We start from the raw sequence: 19,548 nt of genomic DNA, 5'->3' as shown, positions 1-19,548 counted from the left end.
ATGTCACCTGACCCCAGTAACTCTCTAGGAATAGTGGTGGTGGTGGTTATTTGTTCCCCTAGGTGCCGGATCCACCCAGTTTCCACACCCAGGACTTTTGATGAATCCACCTAAGCTTCTATTTTGGGTTCCCTTGTGTTTTGGCCTAACCCAAATTTTATTGAATGTTTACAGTTATTCATTTCTATCTCAATCTACCTTGCTTTCAAGTTGCCCTGTGTCTTCAACTTTGCTAACTGTGTATGGATGATTATTGTGTGGGCACTTTTGTCTAAATCCTTCATAAGGTAAACCTTAAGGAGCCTAGAAGAGAGGGAGCCACACCTCTTTTCCAGCTCCCTATCCTCTACTGAATGATTTAATAAATTTCTTTTCAAAACTCTTTCAGATTTTGGGCTTTGTTCTCACAAAGAACACATTTTCTTCTCTTTGTTTCTTTTTCTCCATTTTCTTTTTTCGCCTTCTGGGCAAGACTTAATTGGAGAATTTGTTTTGCTGGACTATGCATATTTGTAATACTTTTTTTCCCCTTGCTTTCTCAGTGGATGTGAGAGAGGGAAGAGAGAGAGAATTTGGATCTGCAAATAACATTGAATTTTAAATGAGAAGAAAAATAAGAAAGTGCTATTTCAGTTTAAAGCCCTGAGGTGTTTTACAACCCTCTTAGAAAGATAGCAGGTAGTCTTGGAATAGCAGAAAGCCTCCCTTGGTGGGCAAAATCCCCTTCCTGGACTTTCTTCCAGGGCTGGTCTGTCTTGATCCTTTAAGAGTCTTGGGTAGAAACCTTTCCACCTTCAACAGCAGCTCAGAGCATTGAGTTGAGGCTGGTGACCTTGCACAGCTCTCCCTTAGTCAAATCAAAGTCAACTGCAAGTCATGTTATCATTTCCCTGATGTCCTGGTCCTCTTCGAAAACGAAGGACAAACACAACCTGTGAGTAGATTGAGCTGCCTGAAAGGAGACTGGGTAACTCATCCTGTCCTCTCGCCCTCAGTCTCCCACCCCTTTTCACTCTCTCTCTCCTCTCCAAAGGAAGGTAAATTTTGATGGCCAGAAGCTGCCCATTTAACTTGGGGTTTACTGGCTAGATTTCTTTTTCTCTCTCTCTCTCTTTCTTTCTTTCTCTCTTCTCTCTCTCTCTTTTTCTCTCTCCCTTCCTTTCTTTCTCTTTCTCCCTTTCTTTCTTTCCTTCTTTCCTTCCTTCCTTCCTTTGTTCCTTGCTTTCTTCCTTTCTTTCTTCCTTTCCTTCTTTCCTCCCTCCTTTCCTTCCTTCTCTCTCTCTCTCTGTCCCTTTCTTCCTTTATTCCTCCCTCCCTCCCTCCCTCCCTCCCTCCCTCCCTTTCTTCCTTTCTTCCTTCATTCCTTCCTTCCTTCCCCCCTCCGCTTTCTTTCCCCAGGTCTCTCTGAGGCTCATAGATGGGACCACAATATAGGTCCCTGCCCAAGCTCCACTTAATGGCTGTATTTTGGGCCCTCCTGCCTTAGAGTGAATGTCAGCGGTAACTGTTTCTCTTTGGAACAGCAACCCTCAGGGTCTTGCCCTCCCAGCTTGATTTTTTTTCCTCTCTTTTTTTTTTTCTAGTTAAAGGGGCCATCTCTTGACTCACTTCTTAAAGAGGTGTATTCACTGAATGGACATTACCTCACTCTAAGTGAGTATATGAAAAGGCCTTAGCTTAAAGGGGCCAGGGTTTCCCGTTGCATCCTGGTTCATCTCCAGGCATCTTGATAAATATCTGGTCACTGGACCCAGATGGCTCTGAAGAGGAAAGTGAGGCTGGTTTGCACAGCCCTCCCTCCCTCAACTGCAAGTCGTGTCATCATTTCCCTGATGTCATGGTCTTCTTTGAAAATGAATGACAAACACAAGAGCACTGAGAAGTTAAGCAATATATTGTTTCATGGCCTATGTGTATGTCAAAGATATCCCCCTCCCCCGACACCTTCCATGGGCAAATGAGAACAATTTTTGTTCCAAGGCACAGGCATGCAGGGCTCTTAGAGTATGGTCAGACATCTAAGAGGCTAAGATCATCCATTGCATCTCGGGTGTGACAACAATGTTGCTTGCAGCTACTGTGGGGGTGTAAGGCCAATAACACCAGCACACAGGAGGGCTGCTAGCACAGGTTCTTTGATCTGCTTTTCTAAGGAAAGCCACTTTAAGGAGTTTACAATCTCACTTCAATTAAACATACATATGTAATTCACTTAGTTCAGGGGAAAAAGTCAGCACCCTGAACTTTAGAGAAAACGCAAACAGAAATTATATCAATAGAGCAAATAACAGAAATCAGCAGACAGGACTGTTCATAGCAATACATACATAGTTACCAGAGAGAGAGAAGCACCAACATCTGGGTTTTCAAAGTGGCAGGGGTGGGAGGGGGCTCCTTAACAGCTACCTAGAGTCTCATCTGGCGAAATCACAGGAACGCACTTCCAACGAGTGAGCCCCCAAAGCAAAATGCTAACCTTCAAGTATATATATGCTTCTTCAGGGTCAGAGGGTGACACAACCATGTGACTCAAACTCATGTGACCTAGACTTTCTTGTGACTTAAGCAGGTCATCGAAGACTCTTGATTCAATCAATGACTCTTGATTGAAACAAAGGCAAGACTCAAAGGCACTTGATTACCTTAGTGCTGAGAAGTACTCCAACAAAAAACAGCAAAAAAGTCCCACTTTGCTTGCCATTATACTGGGCCATTGCTAGTGTTCTCGACTTTTGTCTTGCCACTGGACTTTGATGACTTTCAAAGAGGGAGTGAGGCGGAAGACTGTGCAACTCTGCTCACTTCGATTCAATTCACTCTCAAGCCATCAACTCATGAGGTCTGAATGTGTCAGAAGAAGGCCTTAAAGCCCAGTCTGCCTTACTTCAAGGCCAGCTCTCTAACTCCAACACCAAATTAGCTGTTGGTTATCAGGATCTGAGAAGGAAAATGCCTTCTATTGGGTGACACTGTAGCTCTTTGTAACATGTGCATCACATGCTCCTCAGCTCCAATTGGCAGAGGCGGAGACACTAATAGAAGTGATGTATATGATGGCAAAGAGGAATAGGGCTGGGTGGGACAGGCTCTGTCTAGACTCAGGGCTTCCATGATGTTGAGCCTAGCATTGTACTTCAGACAGGCTTCTACCCTTCCTGGCTTAGGGAACTGGCTATCATGAGCCTGCCTCATTTCTTTCCCTTTCCTCCCTCTCACTTCCTTCAGAATGACCCAAGAGGGAATGCCCAGCTGAAGGACAAAGAAGTGGGGTGGAAATGGGAGAAGTGAAAGAAGATGAATAAAGGAAAGAAGATATGGGGACTTGGGGGGCATTTAGGATCACTGCTCTGAATTAGTGGAAAGAATTTAGGGTATGGGTCCCTGTGTGCTTGTCGTTTCTTGACCAATGGTATTTGGTGTAGACAGTGGGTAATGCTGGAACATGGAGGCTGGAAGACCTGAGTTCAAATTCTTTTTCATACACCAAAAAATGTGCCTCAGTTTCTCCATCTGTAAAATGGAGGTGGTTAGACTTGATGGTCTGTGGGGCCTTTTCTAACTCTAGAACTATGCACTTATACCCCAAATGGGTCATTTCATGGATATGCTTATCAGGAGAGGAAAAGTCAGCAAATCACCATTCCCCCTAGAACAGGCCTGCACAGTATATGGTCTGCAGGCCACAAATGATTTCAAGAATTCAGGTGGTCCCCAAAAAAATTTAGAGGACATCAAAGAAAGTAAAATTGTAACGAGTGCTTTCTCCATGCCCGGCTTAACCCACCTTCCACTAGTCACTACTGTGCCCATCCTGTAACTTGGCAGGTGGGTTGCTCCTGAGCATTCTTTCCTGTTTGCCAGATGACCCTTGGCAACCAACCATTCTCAGTCTGTCTCTATTCTGAGAGGAAAGAGTTGTGTTTTTTTCCTCAGTGTTTTTGGTTGTTGCTGGCATTGAACAGGGACAAAGTGAGTGCAGCCATGCTCCAATGCAATTGACACCCACTATGCGATGAGCTGCAACAACACTAGGGCTTCTTTTCCTCCCTTCCTGCACGACCACCCTCCAAGCTATATGTGTGTTTGGTGCTCTCTCTGAGGTCGGACACTCAGTTCAGTATTTCTTTGTATGTCAGCAGATTTTTTGGTTCTAACATTAAAGTTTTTGGGGTGACTTTGTAAAATGGGTGATTAAAAAGAACAGGAAGATCAAATCAGAACACAGAGTGCTTAATCCAGAGTGGACACATAGATATTTGTTTATTTACACGAGACACAAAATATGCCTTTTTTGTCAAGAAGTAATAGCCATTTGAAAGGAATACACTCTTCGTTGCCATTTCAAATCATAACATGCTGACTTGAGCAATTTGGACACCAAAAATAAAGCGTCCAAATTGATGAAAAATCTCAGTGGGGAACAATGGTTTTTCAAGAGTAAACTCAGAAAATGAGGCAGCTACTAAGGTTGATTTTCAGATTTCTAAAGAAATTACTGCTGCTGGGAAATCTTTTACTGAAGATGACTTCATAAAGAAGTGCTTGCTGATTGCAGATTCTAGATTATGTCCTGCTTAGCAAAGTAATTTTAACATTAATGTGATTTCATGACAAATAAAAATCTTAAGTAACAAGTGTAATTAATTGAAAGTAATTGAAATTTCCCCCTCTAAAATATGGTTTATTTGCAAAATAGCTTAATTATTAATTATACTTTTACTTGGAAAGTAAACTGCTAAAAACCTATTTGCAGCCCAAAGAAGTTTAGCCTATTTTAATTTTGGCCCCTACCTATTGCAAAGTTGTGCAGGTCTGCCTTAGAATAATCTTTTTCTGTCCTGGATAGAAAACCCTTTTTGGCAAAGCCTGTAGATACTTCCTCAAAATAATTTTTAATAAAGTTCAACTTTAAATGCAAAAATGTATGATTGTAAAGAAAACCAATAAAATACCAGGATGCCAGGTTAAGAACATCTGCCCTAATTGAAAAATAATGATAAAGACTAACCCATAGAATGTGACCTTTGTAAAAAGCCAGGGAAATTTCTGTGGTCACCTATGCATTTTGCACCTTTACTGAAACAGTCTCCCAAGTTCAGGCCTCATTCCTGAAAATGAGGGAGATAAAGAAAGCAAGGGTTGTAAAGAAATCCCATTAGCTTCCTTGACCAACAGACTTGCTAACAAAAAAAAAATCATAAATTTTAGAATTAGGTTGATTTGCAGTTTCTTCTACTGGTCTCTAGGAAGGAACTAGAGTTTATACTTAATCTATGAGCATTTATTAGGCCCCTGCTGTGTGCCATGGACTGTCCTAGACAACTGGGGAATACAAATAGTAAATGGTTGTGGTTTGCACATAGTAGGACATTAATAAATGTATACTAAAAAATGAATGAGAACTGGGAAATATGAATATAGTTTGCTAGACTACCTTGTATAACTATTTGGAACATATATTTAGTCTTTCCAATAATAATTGGATTTTATCGGTATTTGTAGTGTTTGCTACCTTTTTTCAGCAAGCATTTATTAAGCATTTGCTATGTTCAAAGCATTGCTCAGTCTCAGGAGTCAAATGCAAAACATTGCAGGCACTTGAACATCCATCTTAATGGGAGAGACAACGTATACGTGTAAAAATACATACATGAACACAGACATAGAGATATGTACACATATACATGCACACAATTAATAGAAGGTTTGGTGAAGGAGGACACTAGCAGCCGGAGCTATTATAGCGGAGAGAACTCTGAACTTAAATCAGAAAGCTGTTGTTTCAGTCATTTTTTTTCAGTTGTGTCTCAATCTTTGTGGCTCTACATAGGATTTTCTTGGCAAAGATATTGGAGTGGTTTGCCATTTCCTTCTCCAGCTCATTTTACAAATGAAGAAACTGAGGTAAATAAGGTTAAGTGACTTGCCCAGGGTCACACAGTAAGTGTCTCAGGCTGGACTTGAACTCAGAAATATGTTTTCCTGACTCCAGGCTCGGTGCTGTATTCACTGGACCACCTAACTGCCCCAAATCAGGAAGACCTGAGTTCAAATCCCACCTAACCATATCACTCTCCTACACAGTGAGCTCCAAGATCAAGTGTGAGGTTCGCTGCTAGAAGTTTAGAGATCTTCAAAGTTGACTTCTTTCTATCTTTCCTGGCTTCTTTAAATTTCCTCCCCTCCAGCAACACTGGCCTACTTGCTATCCCTTGAACATGACACCATCTCTACTTCCCTTTGTATCCCATTGCATGACACTGGCTGTGCCCCATACCCACAATGCTCTCCTCTACCTCTTAGTTTCTCTTCTTTTAAGATCCAGCTCAAATCCTGACTTTTATAAAAGGCACCTCCCAATTTGTTGTTGTTTTTGTTGTTTGGAGGTAATTGGGGTTAAGTGACTTGCCCAGGGTCACACAGACAGTAAGTGTCTCAGGCCAGATTTGAACTCACAAAAGAAAATCTGGCTGAGTCCAGGCCCAGTGCCTTATCCACTGCACCACCTAGCTTCCTAATGATTAATACCTTCCTCTCTTGAATTGCCAACCATCTACTCTGCATATTTCTTTTCTGTATCTGGTTATTTGCTGTCTTACCCATTAGAATGAAAGCTTCTTAAAGGCAGAGAATGCCTTTCTTTATATCCCTAGTACTTAGCACAAGATTTGACATGTATTAAGTGCTTAATAAAGGCTTATTGACTGATTATGGCCACTATACAACACCATACTATCTTATCCTCTTCCATACACATTCATTATGTATTCTCTTCCCAGCTTCTCTCTTGATTTTTTAGGTGTCCTAGTAAAATTCTTCTTTGACTGGATCACTTAATAATCTCAGGAATTAGGGATGTGTGAGAGCATTCTTGTAATTTCTTTGAATAAATAACTTTACTAAGTAGAGCAAAGCTTCAGGGGAGACAACAGTTCTGTATACATGTGCATCTGTTTAGATAGATAGATAATTTCAGCTACTGGGACTTTAATCTGAAAGACAATTTTAATCACCACATGCTGTGTATCTACGATACTACATAACACTGTGATGTATAAACTGTCAAGTGGTCCCCTGAACTTGTCCTTTTAGTTGCCATATTTTCCAGTATGCTAGAGGACTGAATATGTCAGGGATGAAGTCCCCCCCGCCCGCCCCAGCTGATATAATTTGTTGTTTGCACCCCAAGGTGGACTCCCTGTGTGTCCCAGGGAGTCAAGACAGGTGCCAGGCAGTCTGCACTAGAGTGAGAAACTGCTGTGCAGCTGGGACCCTTGTACATAAGCAGACCATCCTCTCCTCATGGTCTAATAGTTCCCAATGAAAAATAATGCTGGTTTTTGCCATCCTAATGATTTCTCCTCCCCTGCCATTCTCATTTAGGTGGAAATTTCTGTTTCTCCCCCTCTCTTTGCTGCAATTTGATAAATATGCAAGCTTCTGTTTGGATTGCGATCTCTATGTGCTTGCTTAGGGTTCCACATGAATGTTCTTTTCTCTTTTAATCTCTTTGCAATGCAATGTCTCATGGACCTGTGATGTTGTTTTTGGTTAACAAAATATATCTAAAAATGTGTACACACACATACATATGTCTATATATATTTACTGCCTTTTGGTCCAGACCTCTGATTGGCAAACTCCCAGTGTGGAAACCCTTCCATCAATGCAGATCAGCAACTAGTCTGCCACTTAGAGTTGCGTTGTATACTGAAAAATTAAGTGGCGTGCCTGTGCCTCAGACACAGAACTTGAGATGAGGTTTTCTAACTTTCAGGTTAGTTCTCTATCCATTGTGCCCTCTTGCCAATTGTGGGCCAGGATCCTGGTGGAACTGGGGAGACTTATTTTAACCCCCCCCCCCATGTTCATACCAGCCAAGAATTGTTGTGAACAAGGAAGCTGGGGTGTCAAGTTAACTTTGCCCTTAGGTGAACTGATCTAAGGTTTTGGGTTTTTGGGGCAAGAAGAATATAAAAGTGGTTTCTAAAATTTGACAGAGTCCTCCTGACTCAAGGAACCACCTTGTTGTGGCTTTTATCTGAACTGCTTTTTAACTGTCTCAGACACTGCTTTTACCTAGGGGTGCTGAAATATGCTTTAAGTAAAAAGACTCTTCATTTTCAGATAAATTAATATTATACCATTATATTAATAACTAATTATCAATTTGTGAGTCACCTTTTTTTTCCAGCTATGGCCAGCCCAACTCCTGAAAAGGTTAGTCAGTCTCATGGCTAACTGGTGAGATTGGTCCTAGCCCTCAAAGCATATGCTCATTAACTTCGGGCAGGACTCCCGCCAACTGGGAGATCTAATTTCTGTTTAGTGTATTAACAGAATCCAATCTAGGGGAACCTTTGCCTGTCCTTGTTTGCCTCCATCAGAGTTTAGGGTGACCAAGTTCTTGAAGGAGAAAACGAGCCAGAGAGGTCTGGATAGAAATGGCTTTCCCTACCCAGATTGCTGGATGCTGCTCAGTCTCATGATCAAACCAAATCCTCAGTAAGAGGAACTGAAGACTTTTAGCCCACCTTTTCATTAAATGTCCACTGATCAAGGTTGATTTTCACTTGTCAGGGAAGTTCCCTTTCAGAAGGTGTTTAAAGCATTTCAGGGTCTCCCTCAGCTTCTTTGGTTGCCAAGAGAAACCACTGGTCATCAATTAATTGATTGCTGGTTACTCTAATTAATAAATCAATGACTAATTACGCAGAAACTCTATCTCATGGGGTTTTATTGAACCTTTGTGCTCTGAGTGATCCATCATAGCAGATATGGAACAGGGACTGGTATACTGGCTCTCCCATACACGTAAAGAAACATGCAAGTAGATTATAAAGTTAAGTAACTTGATTTTTAAACGCATCTCTCATAGTCAAAGAGGCTCTCTGCATTTGAAGCCTAGCTTCTATTGTGGCAGGTTACATTCCTTTGCTGTAAGTTTGCTCCTCCTCCTAGCTGATATCACCTTTTATTTCCATTTTACAAAAACTTGACTATTCCATTCTCGGATGGAAAGAGTTTCCCTGGGCAATCTCTGGTAGTTCCCTGCCTGTGACATCAGAGATGAGGGACCAGTCATATATGTCTATTATATCCGGGTTGCAATGATTCATTTCATTGTAACCCTCTTGTGTTTTCTACATTGGTTTCTTATTTGGTATATAGGGATATAGCTGTGGTTTTTAGTGTTGTTCATTTTGTTTTGTTATTGGAAGAGATATCCTGACTCTGAGGGATATAAATGATCAATTTTGCTTTCTGTAGAATATGTATATGCATATACACTTTTAAAATAACTGAATTAATGAGATCTTCAGTCCCCTGCTAAGCTCTTTGCGTCTTTGAAACTTATTCCCCCTCGCCTATGGAAACTGGAGAAAGCATCAGCCCTTCAGACAGTATAAAATACCAGAGAGAATACCTGCCAAAATGGACACAGAACTCCATGACCATAAATATTAAACACTCTTTATACAAATGAAGTCAGATTTAAATAATGGAAAATTTATTCATTATTCACAGGTAGACAAAGCCAGTATAATAAAAATCATAATTCTACCTAACTGATCTATTTATTCAATGTGATCCCGATTGAATTACTAAAAAATTATTTTACTGAGTGTGAGAAAATTATAATAAAATTCATTTGGAAGAACAAAAGGTCAAGAATTTCAAGGAAAGTAAGGAAAAGAAAATGTAAAGGAAGGAGATTCAGCAGTATGAGATTTTAAGCTATATTATAAGGCAGTAAATATCAAAACTATATGGTATTGGCAAAGAAATAGAAAGGTACATCAGTGGAACGGAGTAGACCTGCAATGCACAATAGCAAAGGACAACAGTAACTTTGTGTTTGACAAATGTAAAGATTTAAGTTTTTTGGATAAGAATTAATTATTCGGTGAAAAAAAATTGTTGGGAAAACTGGAAAGTTGTCTGGCAGGAATTGGGCATAGACCAATATGTTAAGCCACGTACCAAGATAAAGTCAAAATAGCTATATGACCTAGATTTAAAGAGACATATCACAAGAAAATTAGAAGAACATGGAATATATTACCTATCAGACTCATGGATAGAAGAATAATATATGAAGAAACAAGAGATAGAGAACGTTGTTGAGGTATAAAATGGATAATTTCTGTATAAATGGATACATAAAATGGGTAAATTTAAAAGTTATTGTATACATAAAACTAACGTAGCCAAGATAGAAGGAAGGGAGAAACTGGGGGGAGACTTTCATAAACAATCTTTCAGATAGAGGTTTCACTAAAAAAATGGTATGGTTGATGTCTTTTGATTTGTGCATAAATTGGATTTAAATGAGGCAGAGTTGCACAAAGTCATAGGCCTCACTCTCTTTTCTAGAGTCGTCAAAGTCCAGTGTCAAAACAAAAGTCAAAACAACTGGTGATGGCTCAGAATGCAGTGGATGATCTTGGCGTTTTCCAAGTCGAACCAAGCTCTAAGGGCGGGAGTGCCTACTTCAGTCACCCTTGTGGACATTGGGACAATTTATTTTCACGTACCCATTCTGCTGGGGGACGTTTTCACATGCTCAGGGTAGAAACCCCACTAACTCACTGAAGGGTTTGAGACCCTTTGGTTAACCTCAACCTGGCTGACCCTGTCTGCCAAAACAGTTTACCAGGAGTGGCTGCTGCTCATGCTACAGCTTCTTGGAGCCACAGCTAAGAGTTAGTTGAATCAAATGGACACCAAAGATGGAAAGAAGCCCTGAAAAAGGCCCTGCAGCCCTCACAGCAGAGGTACTCTACTAGTCATCCCTGAACACATCCAGTCCCCTCAGAATGGAGGTGTCTTCAAGGTAGTACAGAAGCTGGTTACAAGGAGGAGAAGTTCAGAGAATGGAGTTGGGAGAAGTCCTCCATCTGTTTTTCCAATAATAACTTTATAAATCAGGGAGCATTGATCTGGAAGTGGAAGTTGCAAATAATACTTTCTTCCTTATTAGTTTCCATGCTGAGCCATCGAAGTGGAAGAAGAACTTCCTTTTCCCTTCAGGGATGAGACTTTTCTTATTCAAAAAGGGAAAACTGGGAATCCATATGTGGAGCTGTTGTTCTACCACCACCCCAACTCCAGACTTGGATTTAGAAGAATATAGCAACCCACTCCCATCTCAAACCCTCTTGCAGGCTTGATTGGTTATAATGAATATTCTTTTTATCATTTTTGGACACATAAGCAAAGGCATCTCATAAAGAAACATCAACTTGGGGCATACCCTTCCATACATTTACACATATTATCAGTGGGAAGAGTTTAGGTCACAGAAAAAGAGGCACATCCTAGGGAACACCTGGTCAGGACAACAGTGTTACTGGTGTCAACTCTGGTAACAAACGACCCAAGAGTCAGAGGTTTTGCAACCACTGTTAATGGCAAAAATACCAAAGATCTCACACAGGTTATAAGCAAAAAGCTTTATTCATTGCATTGGGAGGGGAAAATGAGACACGTGTCAGGGCCACCTCTACTGGGAGACCCATGGTGGTGGTGCTAAACCTAGATTAGTATATTTGTGGCTAGACAAAGAATCAAAGAATGTAGTGTAACAAAAGAGGTGAAGCACAACAGCAACAGTGAGGCAAGGTTGTCCAGTGACAAAAAGTCCATTCATAACAGGGCTTCATGTCTGGGCCTGTTGGTACTTGTCTGAGCTTGGGGACCATCAGTTCTGTGATTTAGTTGCAGCTGAGTTCATGCAGAGGGTGAGTGCAAAGGATTATTGTACAGGGCACAATCTGCTTGTTACACCTTATCTCTGGGAAATAGAGTGTCTCCTAATAATAAAAAGAGAGGAGTAACAAGAGAGGGGTGGTCTCAGATCCTGACAATCCCCCCTTTGGGCCAAAGGAAGAAGGTCTTAAAGAATCCATCTTATTCTGGCCAGTAAAGGAGAGGCAAGTATAAGCCAAGATGTCACAAGAGGCCATTTGGGCTAGAACAAGATGTTGAGTTGAGGGACAGATGCAGGCTTAAGTGGTGAACTTAGGGATTAAGGTGGCAAATCTAACAATTTGCCAACCCCTTCCCCTTAGCAGTGATGGAATGGCATTTTTATTTCAGGAGGTCAGTTCCTTGAGGACACCTATGGGGGAAGTGTGGCCTAGGTATCATTGCAGTGCCCACAATTGAATATGGTTTTCTCACAAGACAGAAATTGGACTGAACCCATAATTGAATAGGTACTAAGCTAGTTCCTTGATTGGGTCACAAGAGTCAGTGTGTTTTCCTCAATTTCCACTATTAATCATTTGCTGTCTTAATCCCCTCAATCCTCTATAAGCCAAACATACGAGGTTTTACATAAATTCCTAAGTCTAATTACATTAAGTCAGGTTTAATTAATGTCAAGTTACAGATCAAACTACTTAGAGGCTCACAATGGACTAGTTTTGAGAAGGGAAATTTACATGCTTCTAAGGTAACCAAAAAACTTAAACATAAACGTCTTGAAACAAAAGACCAAAGCAATACAATAATTATCACCAATGTTAACTAATATCAAATCTCTTGTATCCTAGTAACCCATTCTTAATGTCCATTTAAACAGCACATTTTGAGTCTCAGATGTCTCATGTATTTGTCTGATCTCTAAATTTAAAAAACAAAACAAAACTGGGACAATAGGTTTTTAGTCTCAGGACAGCTCTGAAGAGGCCTCTGCCTCTCTAGAGATTTCTAGATAATTCTGACTTAATATAATTTGGTACTATCACTTAAATTTGGCTCTCCAATTTTGAAACTTAGAGAATTTCAGTTTGTATACCATTTGCTATTTCTATCCTTACCTAAATCCTGTACCTAATATAAATTTTTTTTAATGTATGAGGATCTGACTGTAAATAAGTTCTTCTGCCTTTTAAAATTATCAGATACTTAAAAAATGAAAAAAAAAACCCTTCACTTTCTTTCCCATTATGTATAATTTATGCTTTAAATCCTTAATCCAAATTTCTGAATTTATCACCAAAAAATATTCAAAGCCTGAATTTTCGTGATATATTTGGAAACCAATCATATACATATGTATATAGTTCTTAGAGTAAACAGTCTAATCCTTTTGCTTTTCTCAAAATTTACTATTCTATTTATTTAGAAAACTTTTATATTACATCTTTGTCTAATCATTTCCCCTTAGGAGTACATCATCCTTATATTATAATTTGACCACCAATACAGGTTAAAATTGCGAGATGTTCATACTTGTATCCTATTACAGCAACTCAGAGGTATTCTACTATCAATCTATGATTTAATAGATTTAGTATTTTACTTACAAAACTTCTTGATTATAGAAGTTTTCTATAAAAGGAAAAGGAGGGACATAACAATGTCATATCACAACAGGAGGGATAAACTCCCTTATCTCCGTTTGATTCCAGGCATGGGTCATATTTGACAGCCAATCATATAGTCACAGGGCATCAAAAGCAAGGCTCAATATTAACAAGGTAGGGAATTTTTCTTTTTAGAAAGGAAATAGCACAATAGAGAAGTAGAGTCAGGATGATCCTAGCTTAGGCCATGCCAAGGTCATCCCCAAAAGTTTTCACAGGCACATACATCCCCAGGATGCAGCACATGCCATTTTCTACTATTGGCTTCATGACAATTCAGACAGCTATTCCTGTATTCAAAACTCAAACCAATAGTAAATTACAGTCCCAAGAATTTTTACCTTAAATAGTAAAATTTCACTAACCACAACTTAAGGCTTGAATATCTTTCCTGATGTTTCCCTAACAATTAACGTTTTATTAATTTGTTGAAGCTACATCTTTAAACCTCCCTATACACTTTCATAAACTCCAAGAGTGTTCAAATGAAAATTTACTATTATCACTTCTTCTTCTTCTTCTTCTTCTTGTTTGTTATCAGCATTATTATCTGTTTTATAACAAAATACACCTAACTAAATATTTAACAGTTGTCAAGTATCTATTTTTAAATTATATCCTTTTAAAAGCCTAATGGTGACAGTTGTCTTCAACTTCTGCCAATTAATTACATATCTGAAGGTTTGGGGCTCATGATATGGACTTTAGGCTGCTGTTTTCTGAGGTGGATCCTCATTTGCCGTTTGTTTACGGGCCTGAGGGAAAGGGGTACCCACTTCTAAATATCTGAAGATGTGTTCCTTCATTGAAATAAAGTCGTAAGGAGGGACTAAAAACCCAAAACCTCTCTCAGGGAGGGACCAAATAAAAGCTCTCTTGAGGAGGAACCTAACTTGCAAGTATCTGTTCCATGGACTAAATGCATATGCCCTGCAGCCAAGTTCTTTGGCAGCTCATTCTTTAAAATACCTGATCCAAGAAGTCAAGAGACTTCACTAAGAAGAGAGAGACAAATTCTCTTTTCAGTAGTGAAAACCAAAATTTTAATGCTGTAAGGGAGCAGAACTCAAAAAAGATGGGAGCTTGGGAATCAGAAAAGGAAAATCATTCACTGCAACTCTCCAAGTGTGAATTGACTGGAGCACAAAGGACTCCTGTAAGTACCATGCTTCAGGTCACACTGGGGGCAGGGCAGAAGGTAACTATTAACTTTCTGATCCCACTTCTGACACCAACTGTCAGCTCTGGTAATAAATAACCAAAGAGTCACAGAGGTTTTGCAACCACTGTTAACTCCAAAAATACCAAAGAGCTCACACAGGTTATAAGCAAAAAGCTTTCTTTATTCCATTGGGAGAGGGAAATGAGACACATGTTGGGGCTTCCTCTACTAGGAGGCCCAAGGCAGTGGGGCTAAACCTTGATTTACATATTTCTGGCTAGACAAAGAATCAAACAGGGAAATGTAACAAAATGGTGAAGCACAACAGCAAGAGTAAGGCAAGGTTGTCTAGTGACAAAAATTCCATTCATAGCAGAGCTTCATGTCAGGCTCATTGCCTGAAGTTGGGGACGATCAGTTCTGTGATTCAGTTGCAGCTGTGTTCATGCAGAGGGTGAGGGCAAAGGACTGCTGTTATGCCAACCTCAGGGCACAGTTTGCTTGCTGGACCTTAGCTCTGGAAAACAGAGTGTCTCCTAATAATAAAAAGAGAGGAGTAACAAGACAGGGGTGGTCTTGGATCCTGACCCTGGGGATACAGTCTTTTTGAGATTTTGCTCCTGTAGATACTGTCAGGTTTTTCCCCCTTGGGCATGTGATTGTGGAGCTTCTGTTTGCTTTCAAGGTCATTTAAAGTCATTGGCTATGTGTGATATCAACTAAGTTGGGACCTTTTTTTACTGTTTTAGTATGATAAATTAATTAAGTGTCTTTGATTGAGCCTTACTAGGTGCAAAGCTCCAGGCCCAAATCCCTATCTAGTAGGTGCTAAGCCTACTTGGGCGTGAAGCCCTCAGGGTCCTAAGGAGAGTTGCCAAGACCAGAGCCAATAGTAGGAGTCTGAGTTCAGGTCACTCAGATGATGTTTGATGAAGGTTAAAGAGTGTATAAAAAGAAAGAACAGAGCTATTTGCTGAGGGTCTCACTCCTGGAGGCACAGGACTCTGGGCAGCTGCTCTAAGAGCCTTCCGGCTCACCCAGATGTTGATGGTTTCTTGGTAACTGTGAATTGTATTTGGTCTGTTTATAATGTATGTTTGTAATTTGTTTGTGTTTGCTCTTAAGTTCCAGGTGCTGGCTTTCCCCCCTGAACTAAGTGAATGATATTAATATGTTGGACTGAAATAAGATTGTTAACCCCTTAACACTGCTTTCCTTAGTAATGTAGATCAAAAGAACTTGTGCTGGCAGCGTTCTTGTTGTTGGGCTTGTGTTGGTCTTTGACCCCTACGGAAGCTGCTAGCCGAATTGGTGCAACACTTTGGTACTATTTCTTTCTCTTGAAAAGAGTAATATCTGCAAAAACATATGAAATTGTCCCTTTCCTTTGACCCAGCAACTATGTCTATACCCCAAACAGATCAAAGAAAGGAGAAAAGACCCAGATGTATCAAAATGTTTATGGTAGCTCTTTTTCTGGAGGCAAAGAATTGGAAACTGAGGGGATGCTCTTCAGTTGGAGAATGCATGAATAAGTTATGTTATATGAATGTGATAGCATACTCAATGTGCTGTAAAAATACTGAAAGAGATCAATTCATATATTTGTAAGTTTTGAGGTAGTTTTTTTTGAATTCTCTCAGAAATAGTACCAAGATTGAGGTCTTTTTCACTAAATTCATATTTTTTCTTTAGCTTGTGTAGACCCTTTGGGTTGGTGTTACTATCATTTCAGGCAGTTTCTTTTCATCTTTGTCTTAGAATCATAGAATCTCATTTCTAACTCTGATAAACATAATGACCAACCACAATTTTAAAGGACTCAAAATGAAACATGCAATCTACCTCCAAATAGAGAACTGATGGACTCAGATTGCAAATTTAAGTATATATGGGAAAAAAAGATTTAGTCTCTTGTTCAGGAAGGATTATTATACTGTTTAAATCTAACCCTATATAATTAAAGGTTATCTGCACCCAGAATATCACCTGAACCCAGCACCTCTCTAGGAATGGTGGAGATGACAACAAGGTTTGGTTTTTTTTAAATTTCCTCTAGACCTTGGATCCACCCAAAGCATTCTTGTGTTGGGTTACTACACCCAGGACTTGTGATGGATCCACCTAAGCTTGTATTTTGGGTTCCTTTGGGTTTTGGCTTCACCCAAATTTTACTGAAGCTTTACAGTTGCCTTATTGGCAACTTTGCTTAATTATTTATGAGTGGTTAGTGTGTGAGCACCCTTGTCTAACTCCAATATAATAGAACAGAATCTGGAAGAGAGGGAGCCTCGCCTCCTTTCCAGCTCATTATCCTCTACTGAATGACCTAATATATTTTTTTTAAGAAAAATTTCAGATTTGGGGATTTGTTCTCACAAAGAACACACATTTTTCCCCCTTTCTTTTCTTTTTTTCTCTTTGGACAAGACTAATTGTAGAATTTGTTTTGGTGGACTATGCTTATTTGTAATAGATTTTTTTTCCTTGCCTTCTCAGTGGATGTGGAAGAGGATAGGGAGAGACAGATTTTGAATTGAAAACAAAATAAAATTGAATTTTTAAAAAGAGAGGAAAAAATAATGAGAAAGTGTTATTTCAGTTTAAGGCCCTGAGATGTTTTGCAAGTCTCTTAGAAAAGTAGCGGGTAGCCTTGTAGCAGCAGAAAGGCTTCCTTGGTGGGCAAAAAACCGCTCCTGGCTTTTCTTACAAGGCTGGTTTGTCTTGATCCTTTATGTTCTGAGTCTTGGGTAGAAAGCTTTCCATATCCAATAGGAGCTCAGAGCATTGGGAAGTTAAGCAATGTATCCAGTCTCTCACAGCCTATTGTGTGTTGGAGGAAGGCCTTGATTCCCAGTCTTCCTGACTACAAGGCCAGCTCTCTAATCCTACACCAGCATTGGTTGTTGTATATCAGTGAGTTTTCAGTTTTGGAGTTCTCTCAGAAATAGTTCCAGGATTGATATCACTTTCATATTTCATATTTTTTCATCAGTTTGTTTAGACATTGCCTTGGAGTTACTATAATATCAGACAATGCCTTATATTCATCTTGGAATCATAGAATCTCATTTTTCTTTTTAAAAAAAAGCAACTAAAGGTTTAGAGCTTTTGCTTTTAGTTTGTGATTCAAGATTGATTTATTTTTCTGGCTAAGTAGTGGATAATTAAAAAAATGAATGTTCCATGCACTAAAGAAATAGCAGTGTTACGTAATAATGATCTTTGTACCCCATGATAGGGTATAGTGCAAATCCCTCCCTCTGACAATCATTGCTAGAAAACTCCTTAAAAATAAACCTCTTCTTCTCTTGGTTCTTTTTGTAGCTTGTTTTCCTCTCTAGATAGAAACTTTACAGAATCAGAAACAAAGATGACATCTTTAAGAACTCTGAAGTTTTTGAGACAATTTCATCAAAAGGTAATTTCCTTTTCTTTTTTTATACTTAAGTCATTTTACAAGTAGGAAATTAAAAAGGTTAATCTCTAAACAGTCCAAACTGCAGTATCAGATGTTGTAAATATCTAAATTATAATTCAGTTAAACTGAAAGAATATGTATAAATTCTTTTTTTTCTTCTAATTTTGAAGTATAGCTTTTAACAGTATAACATACTGTCTCACTGGTGCCCTTATCTTTTGACCTTAAAAAACTGAAGATTATTTATTTTTGCATATTAATTGTCTAAAGCCTATTATTTAGCAGTTAAAAGAACATTCTTTACTTAGCAAAGAGACTTTCAGTCCTGTGGCTGAGCCAGAAGCCAGACTGAAAAGGAATGTAAAGCCTGTAGGATTAGAAATTTGGATTAAAGTATTTACTAGATCTCTGGTTAGAAAGAGACTTCAGATAGGGTTGGAGCCAAGATGGCAGCTGGAAAGCAGGGACTAGCATGAACTCCCCGCCAAGTCCCTCCAAAAACCTATAAAAAATGGCTCTGAACTGATTTTAGAAATGCAGAACCCACAAAATAGCAGAGGGAAGCAGGGCTCCAGCCCAGGATAGCCTGGATGGTCTCTGGGTAAGGTCTATCCCACATGGAGCTGGGAGCTGAGCTGAGTGGAGCAGAGCCCAGCATGGGCGGCACGGACCAACCAGACCAGGAGCCGGGAGGAGCGTGCCCTAGCACCCTGAATCAGTGAGCTGCAGCAGTTACCAGACTTCTCAACCCACAAACACCAAAGACAACAGAGAAGGTTAGTGGGAAAAGCTGCAGGGAGTGGAAGGAGTTCGAGGTTTGGCCACTGCCCCGGGGGCAGCAGAGGTGGGCAGCTACAGAACTACAGCTGCAGTTGTTTCAAGACCCAGGCACACCTGGTGGGAGGAATTAAGTGGTGGATCAGAGCAGGAGTGAAGAGCCTGCTGAAGATCTAAGTCCAGTCCGGGTTGGGGGTTGCTGGGGAAGGAGGAGTGCTCATGTGGCAGAGCTGGCGCATCCCCCCAAGCTTGGAACATAGTTTTCTTTACTCTACAAGCAGTCATACCCTGCTGAAAAACTCAAGGGTCAAGTTAGATGACTGGGAACATGGCCAGGCAATGAAAACGCACCCAGATTCAGTCTCAGACTTTGGAATCTTTCTTTGGTGACAAAGAACACCAAAACATACAGCCAGAAGAAGTCAACAAAGTCAAAGAGCCTACAACAAAAGCCTCCAAGAAAAACATGAACTGGTCTCAGGCCATGGAAGAGCTCAAAAAGGATTTGGAAAAGCAAGTTAGAGAAGTAGAGGAAAAATTGGGAAGAGAAATGAGAAGGATGTGAGAAAACCATGAAAAACAAGTCAATGACTTGCTAAAGGAGACCCAAAAAAATACTGAAAAATATACTGAAGAAAACAACACCTTAAAAAATAGACTAACTCAAATGGCAAAAGAGCTCCAAAAAGCCAATGAGGAGAAGAATGCCTTGAAAGGCAGAATTAGCAAAATGGAAAAGGAGGTCCAAAAGACCATGGAAGAAAATACTACCTTAAAAATGAGATTGGAGCAAGTGGAAGCTAGTGACTTGA

The 19,548-nt window shown here is 39.8% G+C and overlaps 1 protein-coding gene across 3 annotated transcripts in view; it reads left to right on the top strand.

Moving 5' to 3' along the window:
- Positions 1–19,548, top strand: part of LOC118854607 (glyoxylate/hydroxypyruvate reductase B-like) — a 75,017-nt gene that overhangs the window by 18,763 nt on the left and 36,706 nt on the right. Inside the window, exon 1 of one of the 3 annotated variants that reach the window (XM_036764945.1) lies at positions 17,833–17,959. The exons of 1 other annotated variant lie outside the window; for it this stretch is intronic. The gene's annotated coding sequence lies outside the window, so the exon portion shown is untranslated. Of the gene's footprint in view, positions 1–17,832; positions 17,960–19,548 lie in introns of those variants that run through there. One more of the 3 variants, XM_036764950.1, reaches the window with a different exon arrangement.

Source organism: Trichosurus vulpecula, chromosome 1 (assembly GCF_011100635.1).
Source record: "Trichosurus vulpecula isolate mTriVul1 chromosome 1, mTriVul1.pri, whole genome shotgun sequence".
Lineage (NCBI taxonomy): Eukaryota > Metazoa > Chordata > Mammalia > Diprotodontia > Phalangeridae > Trichosurus > Trichosurus vulpecula.
This window is presented reverse-complemented; position numbering and strand designations above follow the sequence as displayed.